The 21,258-nt window shown below is 40.6% G+C and overlaps 2 long non-coding RNA genes and 1 other non-coding gene across 5 annotated transcripts; 1 reads left to right on the top strand and 2 right to left on the bottom strand.

Annotated features, from left to right (window-relative positions):
* Positions 1-2,968: 2,968 nt before the first annotated feature.
* On the bottom strand, positions 2,969-20,817 carry LOC146642738 (uncharacterized). 3 transcript variants are annotated; one of them, XR_014909745.1, is made up of 4 exons: positions 20,705-20,817; positions 18,705-18,760; positions 3,177-3,280; positions 2,969-3,034 (listed from the first exon to the last, which is right to left on the bottom strand). It is a non-coding gene; the product is annotated as an uncharacterized LOC146642738 (long non-coding RNA). The 3 variants fall into 3 exon arrangements; XR_014909746.1 differs by adding an exon at positions 8,931-9,015 and having other exon boundaries at positions 3,004-3,280; XR_014909744.1 differs by having other exon boundaries at positions 3,004-3,280.
* Positions 4,796-10,183, top strand: LOC146642739 (uncharacterized). The gene is made up of 3 exons (XR_014909747.1): positions 4,796-7,716; positions 8,669-8,772; positions 8,965-10,183. It is a non-coding gene; the product is annotated as an uncharacterized LOC146642739 (long non-coding RNA).
* Positions 14,884-15,002, bottom strand: LOC146642740 (5S ribosomal RNA). Its single transcript, XR_014909849.1, has one exon. It is a non-coding gene; the product is annotated as a 5S ribosomal RNA (ribosomal RNA).
* Positions 20,818-21,258: the final 441 nt, after the last annotated feature.

Below are 21,258 nucleotides of genomic sequence, written 5' to 3' on the forward strand. Positions count from 1 at the left end.
TCTCTGAATGTTTGTAAAGCATTCCTGCGTTAAGCTTAACGAGCGACTGCCTCTCGCTCTCCGGCTGCTACTTCAATCATGAAACTGATCAATGATCAGCTGATCGGCTTTTCTGTCGCGAGTCCGTCTCTCTGGTTTGCTTTTGGCCCACTTTGCACCAGAAAGAGGAAACCAGCGGCTGAACAACAGCAGCACGTTTAAGCTTGATCAGCTGTTGTTAGAATTTATTTAATATTACTTTCTACACCAGGATCTTTTTCTACGTAGCTGACGCTGGTAACTGTGCAGGGGCGCATCTAGCAAAGTTTAGCCAGGGGGGCAGATAGGGCATTAACAGGGAAAAGGGGGCACAAAGACATACTTTTCTTTCTTATTCTCATTTAAAATGTCTAGCTTTTAATAAATAATTATCTGACACCCAAAGTTTTAATTTGATGCAAAATGTATAGAAGTCCATTACTGCATATAGTAACTGTTAAGTCTAATATACCCTAGTAAGTTATAGTACTTTTTCCTTTGGGAAGGTACCATCTGTGCAGTCTGCAATTTTGTTGAAGAAAGATGTTGAATCTATTTAATATTTCTTGAAAAATAATTGATTTCTGTGCATTTTTTTTCCACACTGCGTCAAATTAAGGTTGATTACGTCGATTAAGCATCATGAGGTGGAGCGTGAGGGGTGGTTCCCTATTTTTTATTTATTTATTTTTGTTGTTGCTGGGAGTTGGAACCCTATTAGTTAGGTTGCTTAATATTTATGCTAAGTACTCTTTAAAATACCAGAATAGGGAGGATGGTGTAGGTTTAAGTTTATTAGATTGATCAGTATTGCTGAACTATGAAATATTTTTTTTTTTGCATACAGGTATAACAGAATAGCTTTAGTGTAGTTGTTGTTTTAAACTTGAGTATGAACTTATACAAAATGCAGCAAGATATTTAAAAAACAGTTTTGTTGATTAAAAAACACTATATCGGATTCATATCGGTATCGGCAGATATCCAAATTTATGATATCGGTATCGGACATAAAAAAGTGGTATCGTGCCATCTCTAGTATATATTAGACTTAATAGTTACTATATACAATATTAGATTTCTATACATTTTACGTTAGATAAAAACTTTGGTTATAAGATTCAGATAATTATTTATTAAAAGCGAGACATTTTAAACGAGAATAAGAAAGAAAAGTATTTCTTTGTGCCCCCCTTTTCCCTGTTAATGCCCCAGCTGGCCCCCTGGCAAAACCGTGCTAGACCCGCCCCTGCACAGTTACCAGCTGTCAGCTACTTATAGCATTAGGCATTAAAGTAATATTAAATAAATTCTAACAACAGCTTATCAAGCTTAAACGTGCTGCTGTGGTTTATCTGCTGGTTTCCTCTTTCTGGCGCAAAGTGGGAAACAAACAAGAGAGACGGAACTTGCGATCAGCTGATCATTGATTAGTTTCATGATTGAAGTAGCAGCAGGAGAGGGAGGGGGAGAGGAGGCGCGGCAGTCGCTCCATATATCGGTTGTTAAGCTTAACGTGGGAATGCGTTACAAACATTGAGAGAGAAACTTACAAACTTGCTTTACTTCTCTAGGACAGCTTTCACTGAGAAGAAATGCCGATTTGGAAACATGTAGCGAGGCGCTAAATGCTCCACCAGACAACCGAGAGGTCTCTTGTTGTCACATGCAAGAAAGCATGCTCTGAAGAATATCCAGGTAGATAACTGTGGCGATATGTTGGTTATATTACTTTAAAGTGCAACTGGCTAATTCTTATTTTAGCCAACTCCCACTGTCGCCAAAGTGCTTGCTCATAGGGGGTCATATGATTGTTGGGTTTTTCTCTGTATCTATGAAGCGCCTTGAGGCGACTTTTGTTGTGATTTGGCGCTATATAAATAAAATTGAATTGAATTGAATTACTGATGGTGACCTTTGTTACTTTGGTCCCAGCTCTCTGCAGGTCATTCACCAGGTCCCCCCGTGTGGTTCTGGGATCTTTGCTCACCATTCTCATGATCATTTTGACCCCACGGGATGAGATCTTGCGTGGAGCCCCAGATCGAGGGAGATTATCAGTGGTCTTGTATGTCTTCCATTTTCTGATGATTGCTCCCACAGTTGATTTTTTTCACACCAAGCTGCTTGCCTATTGTAGATTCACTCTTCCCAGCCTGGTGCAGGTCTACAATACTTTTCCTGGTGTCCTTCGAAAGCTCTTTGGTCTTGGCCATGGCGGAGTTTGGAGTCTGACTGTTTGAGGCTGTGGACAGGTGTCTTTTATACAGATGATGAGTTCAAACAGGTGCCATTCATACAGGTAACGAGTGGGGGACAGAAAAGCTTCTTACAGAAGACGTTACAGGTCTGTGAGAGCCAGAGATTTTCCTTGTTTGAGGTGACCAAATACTTATTTTCCACCCTGATTTACGAATAAATTCTTTACAAATCCTACCATGTGAATTCATGGATTTTTTTTTCACATTCTGTCTCTCACAGTTGAAGTGTACCTCTGGTGCAAATTACTGACCTCTGTCATCATTTTAAGTGGGGGAACTTGCACAATCGGTGGCTGACTAAATACTTTTTTGCCCCACTGTAGGCCTGCATGAATAAACTTTCTGAATCCTTTATCATCTGCAACTGAAAATAGTTGTGGATGATTACTATACCTTTCTAATGTGACCTTGTTGTCCCTGGCTCTCTCTCTCTCTCTCCCTCCCGCTCTGTTCCTGTGCTACTGAGTGTAACTACCGCCCCTCCCCCCTCATCCCAGCGCAAAGCACAAGGCTCACGTACGAAGCGAAGTGGAAAAAAGTGCGAGAGAGAGGGTGAGAGAAAGAAAAAAAAAAAAAAAACATGGCTCCCAATAAGGAGCCGGCTCGCGTCGTTCACTTCAAAGATCCGGTCCTAACAGCCGTTTCGTTCACGAACGACTCATGAGGTAAGACTCACCAGGGTCCATGTGGTGATGGTCCACACCTGTGTAACCCAGCCTGTCCTTCAGGATTGTCGGCATAATGGTGTTAAAGCACTGGAGAAATCAAAGGACATGATTCTCACAGTGCTCCAAACAATTTCCAGGCAAGGGATTGATGTCAGAGGTGGATGAGAGCATCATCTACCGTAATGTTGGTGTAGTAGGTGAACTGAAAGGGGTTCAGCAGTGAGCTCACCTGGGGCCGAAGATCAGCAAGGACCAGCTCTCCAGGGTCTCCATCAGGTGTGATGTCAGAGCCTCCAGCATCTAGCTGTTGTTCATTTACATCTGCCTAATTGACTGGACAACATGTAAAGTCTTAATTCAAATTCCGCTGCACTGTTAAGAAAATCATAACTTAATCCTCATAGCACAGTCACAAGAAAACAAACAAACATACAGTCATGTGAAAAAGAGTGTTTTCATAGAAATCTATAGCATACTCTGAAAAACTAAGAACACTCCAGGATTCAGTCATTTATAGAGCCACCTTTTAGCAGCAACAGCGTCACCAAATTGTTTCTGTATGACTATCAGTGTTTCACAAGGACGTTTGGCTCACTCTTCTTTACATTGTTTCTTCAGATCATTGAAGTTTGTGACATTTGTTTAAGTACAGCTATCTTAAGTTCCCTGCACTGAATTTTAAGTTGAGGTCTGGACTGTGAGCGGGTTATTGCAACACCTTGAATCTTGTCTTTTTCAGTCATTCTGGGAACGTTACCCTGCTGTGTGACCCAAACACATTTTTGACTATAGAGTACTTGGTAAACAGGGGAGTTCATGGAAAACTCAATGACTGCAAGGGCCCAGGTTCTGTAGCTGCAAAACAAGCTCAAATCATCACCCCTTCACCACGTGTTGACAGCTGGTATGAGGTGTTTGTGCTGGTATTCTTTGCAACTTTGTTAACAAATTTGCAGCCATGCCGTCATGCTCTTTTTAGAGAGGAGAGACTGTCTCCTTGCAACCCTTCCAAACAAGCTGCACTTATTCAACTCTTTTCTAATTGTACTGTCATGGACTTTAACATTTAACATGCTAACTGAGGCCTGTAGAGTCGGAGATGTAGCTCCTGGATTTTTGAGCTTTTTCTGAGCACTGCACAGTTTGACCCTGGGGTGAATTTGCTGGGAAGATTATGACATTGTGATTATGACACATAGCTGAATACTCCAGACCAGCAAACTGCCAAAATGTATGATTTCATAGAGGTGCGCTCACTTGCTGGTAAAACAATTTGTGAATTGCAGTGAAGTTGGTTAGAATTAATAAAGGGGGGAACATATTACCCTCGAGAGTCTACAGACAAGCTGGAGCATCCAAATCACATGATCAAGTTAAGATTACTTCAAACATTTACTGAGTCTTGTTTCAATTTGGGTAAGAAGTGCAGACTTCAAACTACATAAAAGTGTTTAAATTGTGCTGATGGATCAAGTAAAACCAGAGTTGTGAAAGATAATGTAGCCCATGCATTTTCGCAAATACTGTCATCAGCTTGAGTGCAGGAAGAAATAATAAAAACTGTTTTATCTAAGGATAGAAAAACCCCCAAAAAACTTTGAAATAAAACATGACTCTTCCTATTGGGAAAAAAATGCAGCATGTCAGGCATTCACAAAATTATATGCCAGAGTGTGGCATTTGGTTGCTGAGGAAAGGGGAAGTTATTGGAGTGGAGGCAAATATATGCTGCGGCTGTGCTAAAAAAAAAAAAAAAAAGACACCAAACAAGGCAAGATAAGCAGTTTGTAAAAGTGAAATATATAAATAAACTCTAAAGTAATCAAAAACTGCCATTTATAACCTTGACTTCGGAGTTTTAAATTACACAAAGATTGCATTATAACATATGTAGTTAGCGTGATAACATCTAGAGTTATTGCATTCATAGAAGTTTCTTCTGCTCTCAGAATAGATTCAGTTGTTCACAGTTTTGGCACACGGTGCATTACCAGGTTGCAAGGTGTTGAGTTGTGGTCATGAAAAGAACAAAGTGGTTAGCAAAAATTCTGTGATGCATTGTCATCTGACGGTTGACAAACCCTCAGTCTAACCACAGTGTGACAGCACGGCTTCACGGAAAGTCACATTTTGAATATTTTCTCATGCAGTTTTTTCTTCTCTAAATTTCATGTTCATTCACTTGACCAAGCCTCTGATGTGTAAATCAGATCCAACTGAATGTCATCAGAACATATTATATGTCACGGTCCGGGGCAGCGGCCGTGTGGAAAGTGGAAGGAGGACTCAAAACGCAGCACTTATTCAGGTGTGAGGGTGATTTATTGACAATATCAAATATAAAGTGGGGATGGTAAAACAGAACTAAGGATGAACTAACTGGGAGAAACTACACAAAGAAATAGCAAACCTGAGCATGAGGGGAGAACAGCAGGGAGAGCACGCAGGGGATTACACCAGGTATGAACACAGACGACGCGACGAGGAGCAGAGGAAATCACACACTATAAGTACACAAAGAGACACTGGGAAATCACACACAGGTGGGGGAAACAGCTGGACCTGATTAACCTGACGAGACAGGGGAACACTAACACCAGGGACCAACAGAGGGAGCACAAACCCAGAACCCAGTATCTAAAATCCCAAAACACAAACCATCCCAAAACAGCCCATGAATAATAAAGAGAATAATAACAATAAGGGACACAAACACAAAGTCACTCAGTCATGGCCGCAGGACCATGACATTATATGTCAATAGAAAATTGTCAGTATAATCTTTTAATAATATAAGTTTGCAAATGGTAGTGATAGGATGTGCGATCCTTAATAGTCTGCAAAGGCTTTGTGTGCATTCCAGAGTGCTCTGGCATTCACACCCACATCCTGGGAGCATGGGAAAGGTTGTACCTTCTTTTATTGTTTTACGGTAGGATAAACGTAGCTATGTCAGTTTGAGTCTAAGTGCCTTTTTTACTTATAGATGAACTGTTGGATTTTCCAGACCAGCAGGTTAAGGGAAGTTGTTTATGGGGTCACACTCTGACACACACACACACACACACACACACACACACACACACACACACACACACCCCTCCACATTCCAATGTAAGGAACAAACACCCACTGATGTATAAATAAAGACCAGGGCAGTCTCAGAGTTGCGAGTCCCTGAACCTTCACTCTCGTGCGAGAGCTCAGAGCTGCCTTTGCTAAGCAACAAGTAAAACTGTGTGTTTCTCCTCTCTGATTCTCAGCTGAAGAAGTGTCTTAGAATGCATCTCTTGACATTATATAATGAAATTTGTTTTCTTTTACTAATAAGTTGAGGATTTGGCGTAACATTGAATATAGAAGTTTTCTACCTCTGAAGGTCAGTTGCAATTATGGGTTGTAAACTCACTTTAGTAGTCCTCCTCCTTCATTATTCCATCCATTTTGTGATCAGTGCCACTGGTAGCAAAACAGCCCCGGAGCATGATCCTTCCACCACCAGGCTTAACATCTGGCACAGTGTTCTCAGATTTCAAAGGATCACCTTTGATACATCAAACATACTGTTGTCATTGTGGCCATATAGCTCAGTCATAGTCTAGTCTGCCCATAAAGCTTTCTTTCCAGAAGCAAATGGCTATTTGTGGTTGGGATCCTCTCAGTTCACAGTAATGACAAATTCCCTCTGATCTAAAGCTGGTCAAAGTGGTTAGCAAAAATTGGGCCAGATTGTGGGATTTTTGGCCCAATTTAAGATGAATTTTCAGTCGAGCAACCGTTTTGGGAATCGGCCCAAGTTTCACCTTAGTCGTGTGTCATGCATCGAGTAGGTTGGGGTAACGAGAAGCAATTAACACCTCATGACCAGCTCCCGATCAGCAATCATATAATTGCGACCAGAATTTCAAACCTGTTAGAAATTCTGGTCGCCCCTCATGAGGGTATCGCACCGTTGAAGCGGTGCCACGAGCCAATTTAACACAACCTGTCACACTGCACACGCACAAACACAGAAATGGAAATGAAAAAAACAAAGTAGTATGGCAGTGCAGTGTGTGATCTGGACACAAGCGATGGAGGCCCAACTTGTAGAACGTTGGGAAGCTCGTCCCAGCTTCCCAACACGCAAATGAGAATCTGCGGATGCAAAATGTGGAACACACAAATCTAACCGGTTAACGTAAAAAACATTTTAGCTGGAACACCGGAGCTGTGAGCTCCAAAAACATCAGAGCACTTTTGCAAACATGTTCTATTTTGACCAGCTGACCAGATGGGAACTTTACGCCACTACATTCACAAAAAAAATGGGTAGTACACATTTCCTGTAAAATTAAAGTAACATAATTACAAGGAACATTTTTATTAATCAACTTCATGTAATATTTATTATGTTTGGTGCATTAATTAACAGTTCATGACCTTGTGCTATTAAGTATTAAACCAAACATGTGTAAAACTGTACACAGACAGAGACTCATATCTTTACATATTTGGCTGTGCAGACAAACAGCTTATAAATTGGGTTTTTTTGTAGTCATGTTTGTGTAGCGCTTCATGTTGATGTATATATGCCATATATGGGCTCAAAGACACAAAGTTGACAGGAAATGTGGTTGCTAAGCTGCTGCTATGTGCGCTGAATCTATTTATGGCTAAGGCAGTTGTGTAGTATAAAAAGGGCTGACATGGAAATCACTGATCTTTTTTACTCTTGTCCCTTGGCTTTCTTTCGTGGTCCTTTTTGAGTGATCCCCAGCTTGACACAGGTCAGTCTTCAGACTTGTTATATTTTAACTTTGATTTTATGTCTCTTTACTTTTGCATAACCTTTTACTTGAGTGTAATAAAACTTCAGGTCACGATTAACTTTTTCATCCGAGTATTAAAAACAATTTTTATATTTAAAAAGATGTTAGTTTGTCCAATTTCTCATGAGTGCAGATGTGGTAAAACACATATTTTTATCATTTAAGTACAAGTACATATGCTTGGGTTAAAATTAGTCTAGTAAACTTTGAGATTCAACTTCTTTACTCAAAAGTGAGGAAAATAAAATCTCTAAAATGTACTTGAGTACATTTTAAAGCCTATTTCTACAATCTATTTTGGTGCAAAGCTAAACAAACCTCATTACTAATAAAATAAAAAATATAAAGAAATTAAAACTTTATTTAAACTTAAATTATAATTATAATGAATATAATATGTTATCTTATAATCTTCTGTAACACAAGTAGAGAAAAACAAAGTTTTAAAAAAGTTCTATTTGCTGTTGTCAACATTGTAAACAGGCCAACTGACCTCAACACCTAAATATTTGAAGTTTCTATTGTGAGCTCCAATAGATGTGGCAGACATGGCAGAAACACACCAGACAGAATAATACAGTGGAAGTAAAACCTGGAGCTAGGAAATTAGAGTGCCAGTCAACTGGTTCAGGTGCAGCAGGTGGGCGGATCCTCCAAATTGCTCACAAGTATTTGGCTGCTTCACTTCGTTTGTTCCAAAAAAACATGTCAGCTTTTAGATGCATGTTGACTGTTTACTTTCCTAACATTACTATTTTTCATATTTTACTTGCATGTATCATATACAGTCAACTTTACATAATTTCTGTTTAAACAAATATTCATCTTCATTCAAACTGATCTTACATGCAGCTGCTGTTCATTCAACCATTTAGTTTATTAACTTATAGCAATTAATCTGACATTTCAGAGAATTTCCTTCCCTGAAGATCTTCATTGATCCCTGCGTCAGAGAGCCGACTCCCACCAAACACTGCACTGCACAACAAATCACTCTGCTAACTGAAGAAAGAGGTAAAAGTAATACATCTTTACCAGTTGTTGTTTTGGTTCATCCAACTGGGATCATCCAGTTTGTTGTATTAAATGTGTATTTTAAATGTGTTTTAATGTGTAAGCATGTTCAAATGGTAAAACGTTTCAGAAACAAACAAACTGACTACTTTACTTACTCTTATCAGTGTTCTTTTTTTGTCTTCAAAATAGAAATATGAAGCTCTCCATTTTCTTGCTGGTGGTGCTCTCTGTCACTGTGCTCTGTGTGGATTACGAACATGTTAAGAAGGTCAAAAATCAGCGTATCATCGAACCAGACACAAAAATGTCGTCTGTTTCTTCTAGCAGATCAGCACAAGAAAGTGTTGACGAACGTGTTGACAAACGTGTTGACAACTTCATAAACCAGCATATCATCGACACAGAAGAGTCATGTGATAAACTAATAGAAGACCGGAAGATCAAAGATGTTAATGGTAAAGATAAAAAAAAAAAGAAACACCTTCATCTTTAGCACTTTTAAAAAGGTCAAAGATATTTGTAAAGAAGAACAACGTGTTTATAAAAATGACAATCTTTATAGAAGCTCTGAAGAGATGGAGCTTTTGCACTGCACACTGCAATATGACAAAAGAAAATACAAAGGCGTAAAGATAAAGAAGCATATTGAAATTGCATGTGTGGAAATCGGCCATGTTCTTCAACCTGTACACTTGCAATGCTGCTGTTGATTTGAGAGCTGCTCTGTACTCACTGTGATCTTTCTATCATTGTTTCATGATGTTGCTTTGGATTTCTTCAGATTTGGAATTCTTAAGACTTTGTAAAGTTTGCATAAACAATAATGGGAATATTATTATTAAGGAAATATGGAAGAATTGTTTGTAAGTGAATGTGGAATAATACCACAATCACAAGAGTTATTGAAAGAACTTTTGACTTTCTTGTCTCACTTGCATAAGTAAACATTACATTCTGACATTTTTTTCTAACCGGCTGTTCATCCTGTTCTCTCAGATCACAGACATTGCTTGTCTTTCAGCATTCAATAAATAATCTACAAAAAAAACCAAGTTGCTGCTCCAGAGAATTTTTTTATACTTAAAACAAAGCTCTTGTAAAACCACAAACACTCACTGGTTTTAAAATCATTGATGAAGAGAGGAGCTACAGATTTTGTCTTAGTGCTGAGGTCTGAGTTAGTGCTGGAGTTCATCTGGACTGCATTGGATTTCTATCTGCTCCATGTGTGGGAATAAGCAGAGACAACTAACAAAGAACTTTCAGCAGTAGGGCTGGGCGATATATCGAGTTTTTAAATATATCGATATATTTTTATACGAGATATGAGATGTGACAATATCGTTTACATCAATATTGTCTATTTTACATTATAATTATACTTGTGGAGCCACAATTTTGTCTCTCTTTCGTCCACTTTTGTCTTTGACAACAAAAAGAATAAATGGCTCTGTATTTGGTGCTTGTTTATGTGTTTCTATGCAAAAGCACCCTGTGATGTTAATGATAGGGGTGCAACAATACTCGTATTGATATTGAACCGTTCGATACAGTGCTTTTGGTTCGGTATGCATATGTATCGAACAATTCAACATTTTTAATTTATTTTATCAACTTTTCTTCTGACGATGCTGTCTGTGTTGAGCACTCAGTGGATCTGTGTTCGACTACTCCGCCTAGGCTGCACTGTCGAGTGTAGATCCACTGAGTGCAGCGCAAGCTAGCAAGACAGAAGCTCAGCTCGTTGCAACATGGCAACTGCCTCACGCTACCCGAAATTGAACCTCCCCCACCGTCATTGAGATCTGGCATTTGGAACTATCTCGGTTTTCATGTGAAGCATGACCCAGATGGTAAGCGCATCATGGACAAAAGTAAAACAGTATGTCGGATGTGCCACGCAATGCTCAATTGGTGGGAACTAGTGCGTTAGCGCAGTTAGCGTGTTAACATTTTGACGCCGTCCAGCCCCACGCACGGGTCGATCCACGGTAACTCGTTAACGGAGATTTGCAGCGTTATGGCGTTAATGTCATTTTAACAAGGTTAACGCTGACAGCACTAGTGGGAACACAACGAATATGACTGCACATTTACGCCGACATCATCCTAGTGCAAAGACAAGTGGAAGCAGACAAAAACAACAAGCACGCATGCTACAAACTTTACCTGAGTCATTTAGACAGCCGTTAGCACAGGATTCTCCTTATGGGGACCTGATATGTTTAATATGCTGCTGAGAATATAGCCCAGAAGAAGCGTATAGTATAGCTTTTATTTTGAAAAGAGCCATTTCTCTGTAATAAACTCTCTTTTTGCATTGAAAAAATATCGAACTGTGACACCAAAGTATCGAACCGAACCGTGAATTTTGTGTATCATTGCATCCCTAGTTAATGATGACCATGTCTCTCAATTTGAAATGACTCCAACAAAGTTACATTTTTGTTTTTAATATGCTTTTAATTCTATTAACAGACTCAGTTCTATTAACAGCTCTCTGATATACATTAGCATTATAATATTAGGGAGAAAACTGGCCATCCCTGTTCAGTCATTAATAATAAATAACCTCTTAGTTCACTTGCCTCAGTTCTGCTGTGTTCACGACATCAGCGGAGCGGGAGGTGGCTTACTGGGCTTAAGCCCGGGTTGTTGTTTCAGAAGCCCGGGGTCTTTTGGAGTGTAATTTGTTTCATAGTTAGTTGCCTGACTGACAACTATATAAAACAAAAAACTACACACAATATTCGAAGCACATAGCGCACAGTCCTAAATTCCCCCTAATTTTGCTATGATCCGAGCTCAGGCACTAGCCGACTGAGCAGAGGCGGAGCCAGACATCTTATAGGGCTTTGGAGCGTGATGTCACGTGAGGGGGGGCCACGTCCCCTCCCGCCATGACAATAGGCCAAACAAAGCACAGGGAACCTCCAAAAGTTGATTCTGTTCATCTGGACGTAGCAATTTGTGGGAGAAACGTTTCGTCACTCATCCAAGTGACTTCTTCAGTCTCAGCTGACTGCAGGTTTCCTCAATCTTATAAACAGTACATTTGCATAATGACTGAAACCAGCCGACTGATCAACAGCCATGAGTACCATTCACAGAGAGTTGGGGAATGGCTGCAATCACAGTTAAAACCTTCGTAGAAAAATAAGTCCAGTATTACAGAATGAAATCAAATTATTGTGTTTGTTGGTGAGAAAACTTACAAACATACAGTACAGCACTTCAGAGTCACACTGCTAGCGATCGAAGATTTAAGTAAATTTGACAGCTGATCAAGACGCAGAACACAATGCGCTGTAAAAAAAAAAAAAAAAAAAAGCATGTAAAATTGCAAAAACCAAACTGCGACACAGCGAGGCCGCGTTATAGCAAGGGACCACTGTATTATATATGCAGGACACCTTGAACTAGTTTTTTTTTTTTTAATTAAGCAGCAAGTCAATGCTGTCATGTAAAGTCTGAATTCAAACACAGGTTGGGGAAACCTGCACTGAGCTGACTGAAGATATCAAACATTTCCAGTAAGACATTTGACCAGGTCTTTTAAGACGTCCCATTAACCAAGCAGCATTCTCAAGCTGCTGCTGCACTGTTAAGAGATTCATAACTTAATCCTCATAGCACAGTCAGAAGAAAACAAACAAACATACAGTCATGTGGAAAAGATTGTTTTCATAGAAATCTATTGCATACTCTGAAAAACTAAGAACACTCCAGGATTCAGTCATTTACCTTTTAGCAGCAATAGTGTCACCAAATTGTTTCTGTATGACTATCAGTGTTTCACAAGGATGTTTGGCTCACTCTTCTTTACATTGTTTCTTCACATCATTGAAGTTTCTGACATTTATTTATGTGTTTATATGTTGACAGCTGGTATGAGATTGCAACTTTACTACCAAACTTGCATCCATGCAGACTTTCTCTTTGCAACCCTTCCAACCAAGCCACACTTATTCAACCTTTTTCTAATTGTACTGTCATGGACTTTAATATTTAACATGCCAACTGAGGCCTGTAGAGTCTGACATATAATCTTGGATTTTTGAGCTTTTTCTGACCATTGCACAGTTTGACCTTGGCGTGAATTTTCTGGGACATGATTCCTGGGAAGATTATGATAATTGTGTTAACTGTCAAATATTATGCTTTCGTAAAGGTGCTCACACTTGCTGATAAACAGTTAATCAAGTGCAGTTCATTAGCAGCATCTGGCTGCTATTACAAATGAAGAAGATAATTATCTTCTTCATTTGTATTGAAGCATTAAAGTTGCTTTCTGAATTACAGGAGGCTGTCTGGTGTGAAGCAATAAACTGAGAACGTATCACCCTCTAGAGTCTACAGACAAAGCATCCAAATCACGTGATTGATTTAAGATGACATCAAACCCTCACTGAGTCTCGTTTCAGTTTGGGTCAGAAATGCGGACGCCAAACTACATACCAGTTTTGAAAATCACCTTTAGTGCAAGAAGAAACAGTAAAAACTGCATCTTCTAAGGAAAAATGTAAATAAAACACAACTTCAATTTCCTATTGGGTGGTGGGGGTGGGGGGGTGGGGGGGGAATGCAGCATGACAGCCAAAATTATATGCATTACCAAGCTGCAAACACTCATAAGGTGCTGAGTTGTGGTCATGAAAAGAAGAAAGTGGTTAGCGAAAATTCTGTGATGCAGTGTCATCTGATGGTTGTGACAGCACGGCTTCACGGAAAGTCATGTATTGAATATTTTCTCATGCAGTTTTTTATTCTGTATATTTCATGTTCATTTACTTGACCAAGCCTCTGATGTGTAAATCAGATCCAACTGAATGTCATCAGAACATATTATATTATGAAATTTGTTTTCTTTTACTAATAAGTCGAGGTTGAGGATTTGGAGTAGCACTAAATATAGAAGTTTTCTATCTCTGATGATCAGTTTCAATGGTTGATTGTAAACTCACTTTACTAGTCCTCCTCCTTCATTATTCCATCCGGCAAATCAGCCCCGGAGCATGATCCTACCACCACCAGGCTTAACATCTGGTACAGTGTTCTCAGATTTCAAAGGATCACCTTTGATACATCAAACATACTGTTGTCATTGTGGCCATATAGCTCAGTCATAGTCTAGTCTGCCCAGAAAGCTTTCTTTCCAGAAGGGGTTGGGATCCTCAGTTCACAGTAATAACAAATTCCCACTGATCTAAGGGGGACTCTTTGGTCTTCTTCCAGTCCTTGGCCAAGTGGTAACATATCCAAACAACTTGTAATTACAAACGATTATTTGAACCGAATCTGTAAGTGTATAAAAATGGCTTAAAATGGTTTACAGTGAGTTCCTTGGACTTTCTGTTGTTCTAAATATTGGTCAATCCAACAAGTGCTTTCAAGCTGATCCTTTTTACGCTGCGAAGAGAAACTAACACTTGTAGTCGGCCATGATCACTAATGAGAAGTTAATAGGGCTTGTTGAGTTATGAGGTGCAGAACCTTCAGCACCTCACATGAAAAGAATTGACTGTGTGTATGCTTTTGGCACTGTGTGGATTTGAGAAAATCCAAAATAAATTCAAACTTGTTTTTGAAAGCTGTTTTATAAATTTCAGTGGTATATTATTCATGCAATAGGGAGGTGTCTTCTTCAACTACTGGGGCTGAAATAAGTTCATCTAGTTTAGAAACTTCCACTGAACAGTCTATTATAGTGTCAGAACTAAGCATATGCTTTTAAGAACTTAAACACTTTGAATGAGAATAATAGAAATTTTCCATTATAGCTTCTACTCAAGTACAATCAATAAAGAAAACCACAGACTCTTTGATGTTTGTTTTGAAGGAAAAGTAATTTCCTGTAAATGTTTATCTGTGTGAGATTTTTCAGAAAACATCAATTTTTTTAAACGTGAGATACATGGCCTATTCTTTCCTTGTTCTACTTTTATCTCATCATTAATCTGATTACTGTTTAAGACAAGATGGAAATATAATATTCTCATGTTAAAAAGATAGAAAAAAGATTTTATTACCCAGAAATCTAACTTTTCATGCCTGTGAGCATAAACATGAGCAGCAGCGCTCTCTGCACTTTGTGTGTGGAAGTGCAAAAGCTTACAGCACCTGGTATTCCCAGGCGGTCTCCCATCCAAGTACTGACCAGGCCCGACCCTGCTTAGCTTCCGAGATCAGACGAGATCGGGCGTGTTCAGGGTGGTATGGCCGTAAGCGAGAGAAGAGCACAGAAACAGCCTTTTTAAACATGCTGTGATACCACCCTGAACACGCCCGATGTGTTCTAAGGTGCATTTAAAACCCAGGATGGCATGGAGCTACCTGCCAGAGAGCAGCAGGTAAGTGCATGGTCCCTCCTGCTAGCCCTCAATGTCTACGTGTATTTAAAATTGAGAGGTGGGCAATGACGCCAGGGGTGAGGTGTACACCCTGATGGTAACTTGGATTCCGTGCAGCGTGCCCACCCCCAAGATCCTATATGTATGTGTAATGAGAGTGTGAGTAATGTGAATGTCTAAGTTGTGAGATAAAATTGAGGCAGAGGCAGCCAGAAGGGGACAGAGGGGGGGATGCCTCCTCTGCACCCTAGTGACACACCCCTACTCCAAGTCCCTGCATGTGTGGGTGGTTGTGGTGGAGCGGGAAGAGGGAGGCAGCTGGAGATGGGGAGGGAAGGAAGGGAGGGGCAAGTGACCCCTCCCTGGGGCCAGCTCCCCCGCTGACCCCAGTAGGCACCCCCATACTCCGCGACCCGCTAGGGAAAGGGGGCCCAGGCCCATCCGGGCCGGGGCCCAGTGCAGCAGCGCTGCCCGGCCGCACAGAGCCCGGGACAGTCCACCCAACCCCACCACAGAGAAAACTGCACCCACCCCACCATCCACTCATCTTCCAGACTACATAAGACAATAGACGCCCAGGCTGAGATCTTCCTCCACCTCTCCTGTATCTCCCCCTCCTGCAGAGAGTTCCTGAAGAGAGGAAAGCTCCTGCAAGATGTGACAACCTCCCTCACCAGTTGAAGAGCCCCCCAGGTGGCTCGACGCACCGGCGGCACCCTGCGCCCCCATACACCCACCCGCCCACAACGACCAGCAAATACATAAAAGATGGTAAAAGTGATTCCATCTTTGTGTCTCCTCCCATTGTTTCCCCAGTCTGTCTAGTTCCCCATATTCCCAGGACACCGCTGGACAACAAGTGGGTATTCCAAGACTGAGAGACAGCCAGAGTTGGCAAAAGATCAGACATTCTTAAGTAGAAGTAAAAATACTATTGTTCCAGTGAAACTTAAAGTACTGATTCAACTTCATTACTCAGCTAAAGCAAAAAAAGTACAGGCTCGAAGCGCTTACAGAGAAACGCATACAACAGAATACAACAGAATGCTGTTCGCGGCAGTAACACACACTTGGAGGAGAGGCTCCAGCCGTCCATTCCAGCCCTATCCCTAACATTAACTCTAACCGTAACTTTAACCTTAACCCTATCAGGTCTTGTTTTACAAAGCGATTCATGATTAGAACAAAAAACACATTTACACATACTGATGATTTGTCACATAGCATCGTTACCTGTTGGGATGAGAACGTGTTTGTTTCCAGTAGCGTGTCTAGAAAATTTTTGTTGGGGGGGCCAGGTAGGGGCACAGATTTGGAGAAGGGTGGCAGGGCCACACCCACCAGGCCTGAAGGTGCCTGTAAACAGGTGCTCTCAGAAACGCCGGCATCCACACACACACACACACACACACACACACACACACACACACACACACACACACACACACACACACCTGCAAGCAGGGAGAACGAGGGACAGCACACCAAAAACACACATGTCCATAACTGCTGGGTCGTTTAGACTCCTGAGCTGTGCACGAGGGGTCGACCACCCACTGGAAGGCCGGGCACTGGTTTTCAACCGTAATATACCTGATGTGCTCAGGTAACCTGTAGCGCCATGAAACCACTGTCACACCAGGGCGCATAAAAAATGATGCTTTAAGAGACTGATGGGATCGGGCAGCAGGGAAAACATCCACAAAATGCTACCTTCAGTTTTTAAGTAGAGTCATTACATGCTTGTTAAAAGCAAACTCTCATATAGTTTTTAATGTGCTTCTTTCATTACAATGACTAGATAAAGAATGTGGCACTGTCTCTATTTAACACTGGCTACCCCAAAATGTTTCCAAACCTACAACCGTAACTTTCACTGAGAGATTTTTAGATACGGTTATTGAAGCTGTGGGATTAATTTTTTAAGTAACACGAGACGAGAGGCAGCAGCATACACACAGAGCATCAGTGATAGAAAGCTAGGCTAACATAGGGTAGCTACCTGTTCAAGGAGAAACATGTATAGGCCCATCTCAAGTGCCAGTGAACATCTAAATGATTCAGGGAAGACTTTGGAGAAAGTGCTGTGGGGAGATGAAACGAAATTCCAATTATGTGGCTTTAACTGACCTTTTGAAATAGGAGTGTGATGCAAAAAATAGCATCCCCGCAGTCAAGCAGAGAGATGGAAACATTATGATGTGGGCTACAGGACGACTTAGTCGGGGTTCCAAGCAGTCAGGAAATGTGACATCGTCAGACTGCAGGCCACGGATTGGCTTGTCAGTCGCGGCACTCAATGAGTCATGAGACGGTGTCTTTCACTAAAATCAAAACTGCAGTTTTTTTAAAACCCTGCAACAAGGCAAATAGCTGCACAACACCGTGGTTTCCAAGTGTGACAAAAAGCCACAGATACATCATCGCTGCGACGTCTTCCTTTGTTGTGGCATTCGTGTTGCTCATAAATGACAACATGGACATCGGGCCGCTTTGCTGTAATGACCCCACGCACATTAGGTGGTACTTGATTGTAATGGAAAATGAGTCACAGCAAGCTGATCTGAGTATGTACTAATGGAGAAGTGCTATAAGATCACGGAGTGGTCTAGTCAGTCTCCAGACATCAGTACTGTAGAAAATCTGTGGAGGGAGCTGAAGTTTCAACTTTCCAAGTGGCAGTCAAGAAACTTACAGGATTTAGAGAGTTTCTGTAAGGAGCAGAGGGTTAATGTTTGTGTGTCCTCACTGTAAAGACTGCAGGTTACTGGAGCGTGTCGTGTCATGTTTCCTGTTGCTCTGAGGTGCATCCAACAAATACACAATTCATTTACCACTAATAATAACACCTCCCCCACTTAAGTGTGTTCAACAGGAAGCTAAAAGTTGTTAGCTGTTAAAGTGTTCAAAAAACAGCAGGAGCTCGGTGTGAGGCCACAGTGGGCCAAAAAACACAAGATGACCTCCAGCAAGGACAAAATGTATCTGGACGTCTCTGTGAGCATCTGTCTCACTGTGTAAGTGTAGCACAGTGTCTGTGTGTGCATGGCTGGGCAAGAGAGACAGCACAACTGAAAGCCAGCACTCAGACGAGGACCCGGTGCATCGTCTGTCTCATCTCAGCCAGTTTACTTACAAACTCTTTAAGTTTGAATTTTAAAGCCGACAATGTGCACAGGGCAGTGATATTTAAAATGAAGGTAAACTATTCCAATCTCTGCAGCCCCAATTGTGTATCTCACACACACACACACACACACACACACAGTCCTGAATTCATTACTGAAGTCTCATCCAGACATTCAATGTGCTCTGTAATTAAATTGAGACGTGGGGTCAAAATTCCCACCTAGATTGAGTGAGATGAAATAGAAATCGGCTCTCCTCTAACTGACTTTATAGAAATAATTACAGAAGCTGCATTTATAACTGTTATTAAATAACAGCAGCACACGAGAACTAAAGTGTAATCCCAGCACATTTCGCTTCGCTTGCACTGATTCTTTAGAGATGACGACCGTGGTGGGTAATTAAGGGCAAACAATATACAAGTGGCGTGAAAAATGGAGGCTGCATTACCTTTCCAAAGCTTCCTTTCCCGATGACCCGCAGTATCTGGAAGTGGTCAAAGTTTACTGTGGAGAAAATGAGAAGCAGTTAGTGAGAACGTGTCAGTTTGAGCTGAGCTATAAAACAGGGAACATGACATGTACAGCACTGTGCAAAAGTCTTGAGCCATCCCTCATTTGCTTCCAGGGATCCGGACTTCCCTGTAATCTTTAAAGTGGTATTAAGGAATAGCTCTCCAGGCTTTTTAAAGTGTTTCTGATTTTTAATCCAGGGCTTGTATTTGACCACTTTTTGTCTGTTAAGACCCTTCACACTAATCTCTGAAACATTCAAACATAAACAGACACCTAAGTCACGGAAAGGACCACAAAACTTAACAAAGAACCAATTTTAAATTGTATCTGTACACATTTACTTGCAGCCTATTGCAAAAAAACAAAACCCCACATCATTTGTTCTCACTTCTTTAGTTGAAGAATGCAGTTAATAACACCGTTAACACAGACTGACCTGGCAAAACACGAAAAAATAAGGGGGTGGTTCAAGACTTTTGCTCGGTACTGTATGACAAATGCAAATGTGCACTTCACAATGTATCGCTGCACTTCGGCAGTACTGTGAAGATCAAATGTTTTTTCCTTCCCGATGCATGTGAAAGGTTAAGACTTACATCTCCAAATGTACTGGAACTGATTTGAACCAGAGGACTCAGCCACACTGTTACTATGTACTGCATAAACACGTTTACCGATGAAGGTAAATCAGACGCTGTCCTGACTGTGTGGCTAAATTTTGTGCTGAAAGCATCAAATCAATTGAATATGATTAACTTGCTATGAGAGGTTTTTACTCCAAGTGTGACTTTTTCTGGCTTCATACACCTTTCAGGGTCAAATTCAAGCACTTTGTAAGCACGTTTAATGTCCATTTTCAACATTTTCCAGCACATTACCATAAAAAGGATGCATATTTCACTTCGCATCACCTGAGTAAGACCACGTGAAAGGCCAAATTAATAAGTCTTCTCATCAGATATTGATGCTTCTTTCTTATGTGACACAAAAAACAGGAGGAGACAGATCTTTGCTTGTGTTGTTTTTTAAGTTCATTCATTCAAAACTAACTGTAAGACGCTTAACTACATTGCAGTCTGTGTTATTGTTGTAGACCTAATTATCACCTTTAAAGTGTTTGTGCTAATAACATCATGTAGAGTAAGACAGGCATAGAGAACAGCACTGACTGGGAGAGGCTTTGAACAGATGACATACTCAGATCAATTCAACACTTTAGACTTTAAAAATGCACAAGCGTCTTTCAAAAACCCATTTATTTAATCTATCATCATTGATATTATTATGTACAGTTAGAATGTACTGTTCATCTCCCTTAAATAAACAGGCAGCCTTAAAGTGTGAAATAGTCACTTGTCTACTGTCTCAGTGGCTGATAGTGCCCCACAGGCCTCAATGTCAGCTCGAAGCCATTATGTTTCAATTGTTTAATGATAAACAGATTTTGAATGAAAGCCAGGAAACTTCGCTAGCACAAAAAGTGCCTATTCTTTCTTCCCATATGGTTCAGTCATATTACCGTCATTTCCCCCTAAGCTGTTCCCAAAGACACCAGGTTAATACTTGAAAAGGCTGCAGCGATACACAAAAATATCATCAATATTCTGTTTACTTGGTGACAACGTCGCTTTTAGCCTTCAATCAGAAAGCCTGACGTTGGCTAGTTAAGCATCGGGCTAACGTTTAACGCTTTCACTTGAGGGAAGTAACTCGTATTACTGCTACTGCTGTGTAATCTTGGTTCAATTCACAGCATATTCTACAAGTTACCCTGCAATAACTAACTGTTAGAATAGCGCCACCGTATTGTATCGCACTGAGTGCACTTCAATCCTTTATCCCGCGAGTTTGCTAGCTAGCAAAATAATAATACCAATTTTAAACAAATAACATGTGTAACGTACACACTCGAGAAAATTATTTACTAGTACTTACGCAACTCCCCCGTTGTGAAAACGTACAAATCCTTCTTGTATTTTTCGTTTTCCAGCAAACACTCATTAAAACGGCCTCCAGGCACATTAGCGCACTCACCCCCGACTGATCAGGGAGGGGGTGGGGGGTCACACATTGAAACAGACTAACGTGCAGAGGTACAGCCCAGGCAGAGAAATGTTGCTTTTAGACTTTGCGACTCGTTTTATTTCTCTATCTGATAAGAAAACTATTCAATCAGATAGTTCTTTGTGGTGAATGAAATACGGTTACAGTTTCAAGAAGTTTTAAGCACCAAATCCGAAATCCAAGCACTGCAATATTAAAATCCAATTCAATTTCTTGTTTGCTCCGAAATCTACATGACATGACTATATACAGAAAAGCTTGACATGGTATGCAAAAAAAACCCCGAAGACAATACAAATACATGAACAAAAAATGTTTTAACTGTCAGTTATGTCATTTTAAAATTTTCCAAAACTAACATTTTCTTTGATTGACTGATATTAAATTGATTAGGGTCAAGTTTAGTGTGAACAATATTACACAAA

The sequence above is a fragment of the Rhamphochromis longiceps genome, linkage group LG23 (genome assembly GCF_057381845.1).
Source record: "Rhamphochromis longiceps isolate RC_006_pf linkage group LG23, R_longiceps_female_GT1.1, whole genome shotgun sequence".
Taxonomy (NCBI): Eukaryota; Metazoa; Chordata; class Actinopteri; order Cichliformes; family Cichlidae; genus Rhamphochromis; species Rhamphochromis longiceps.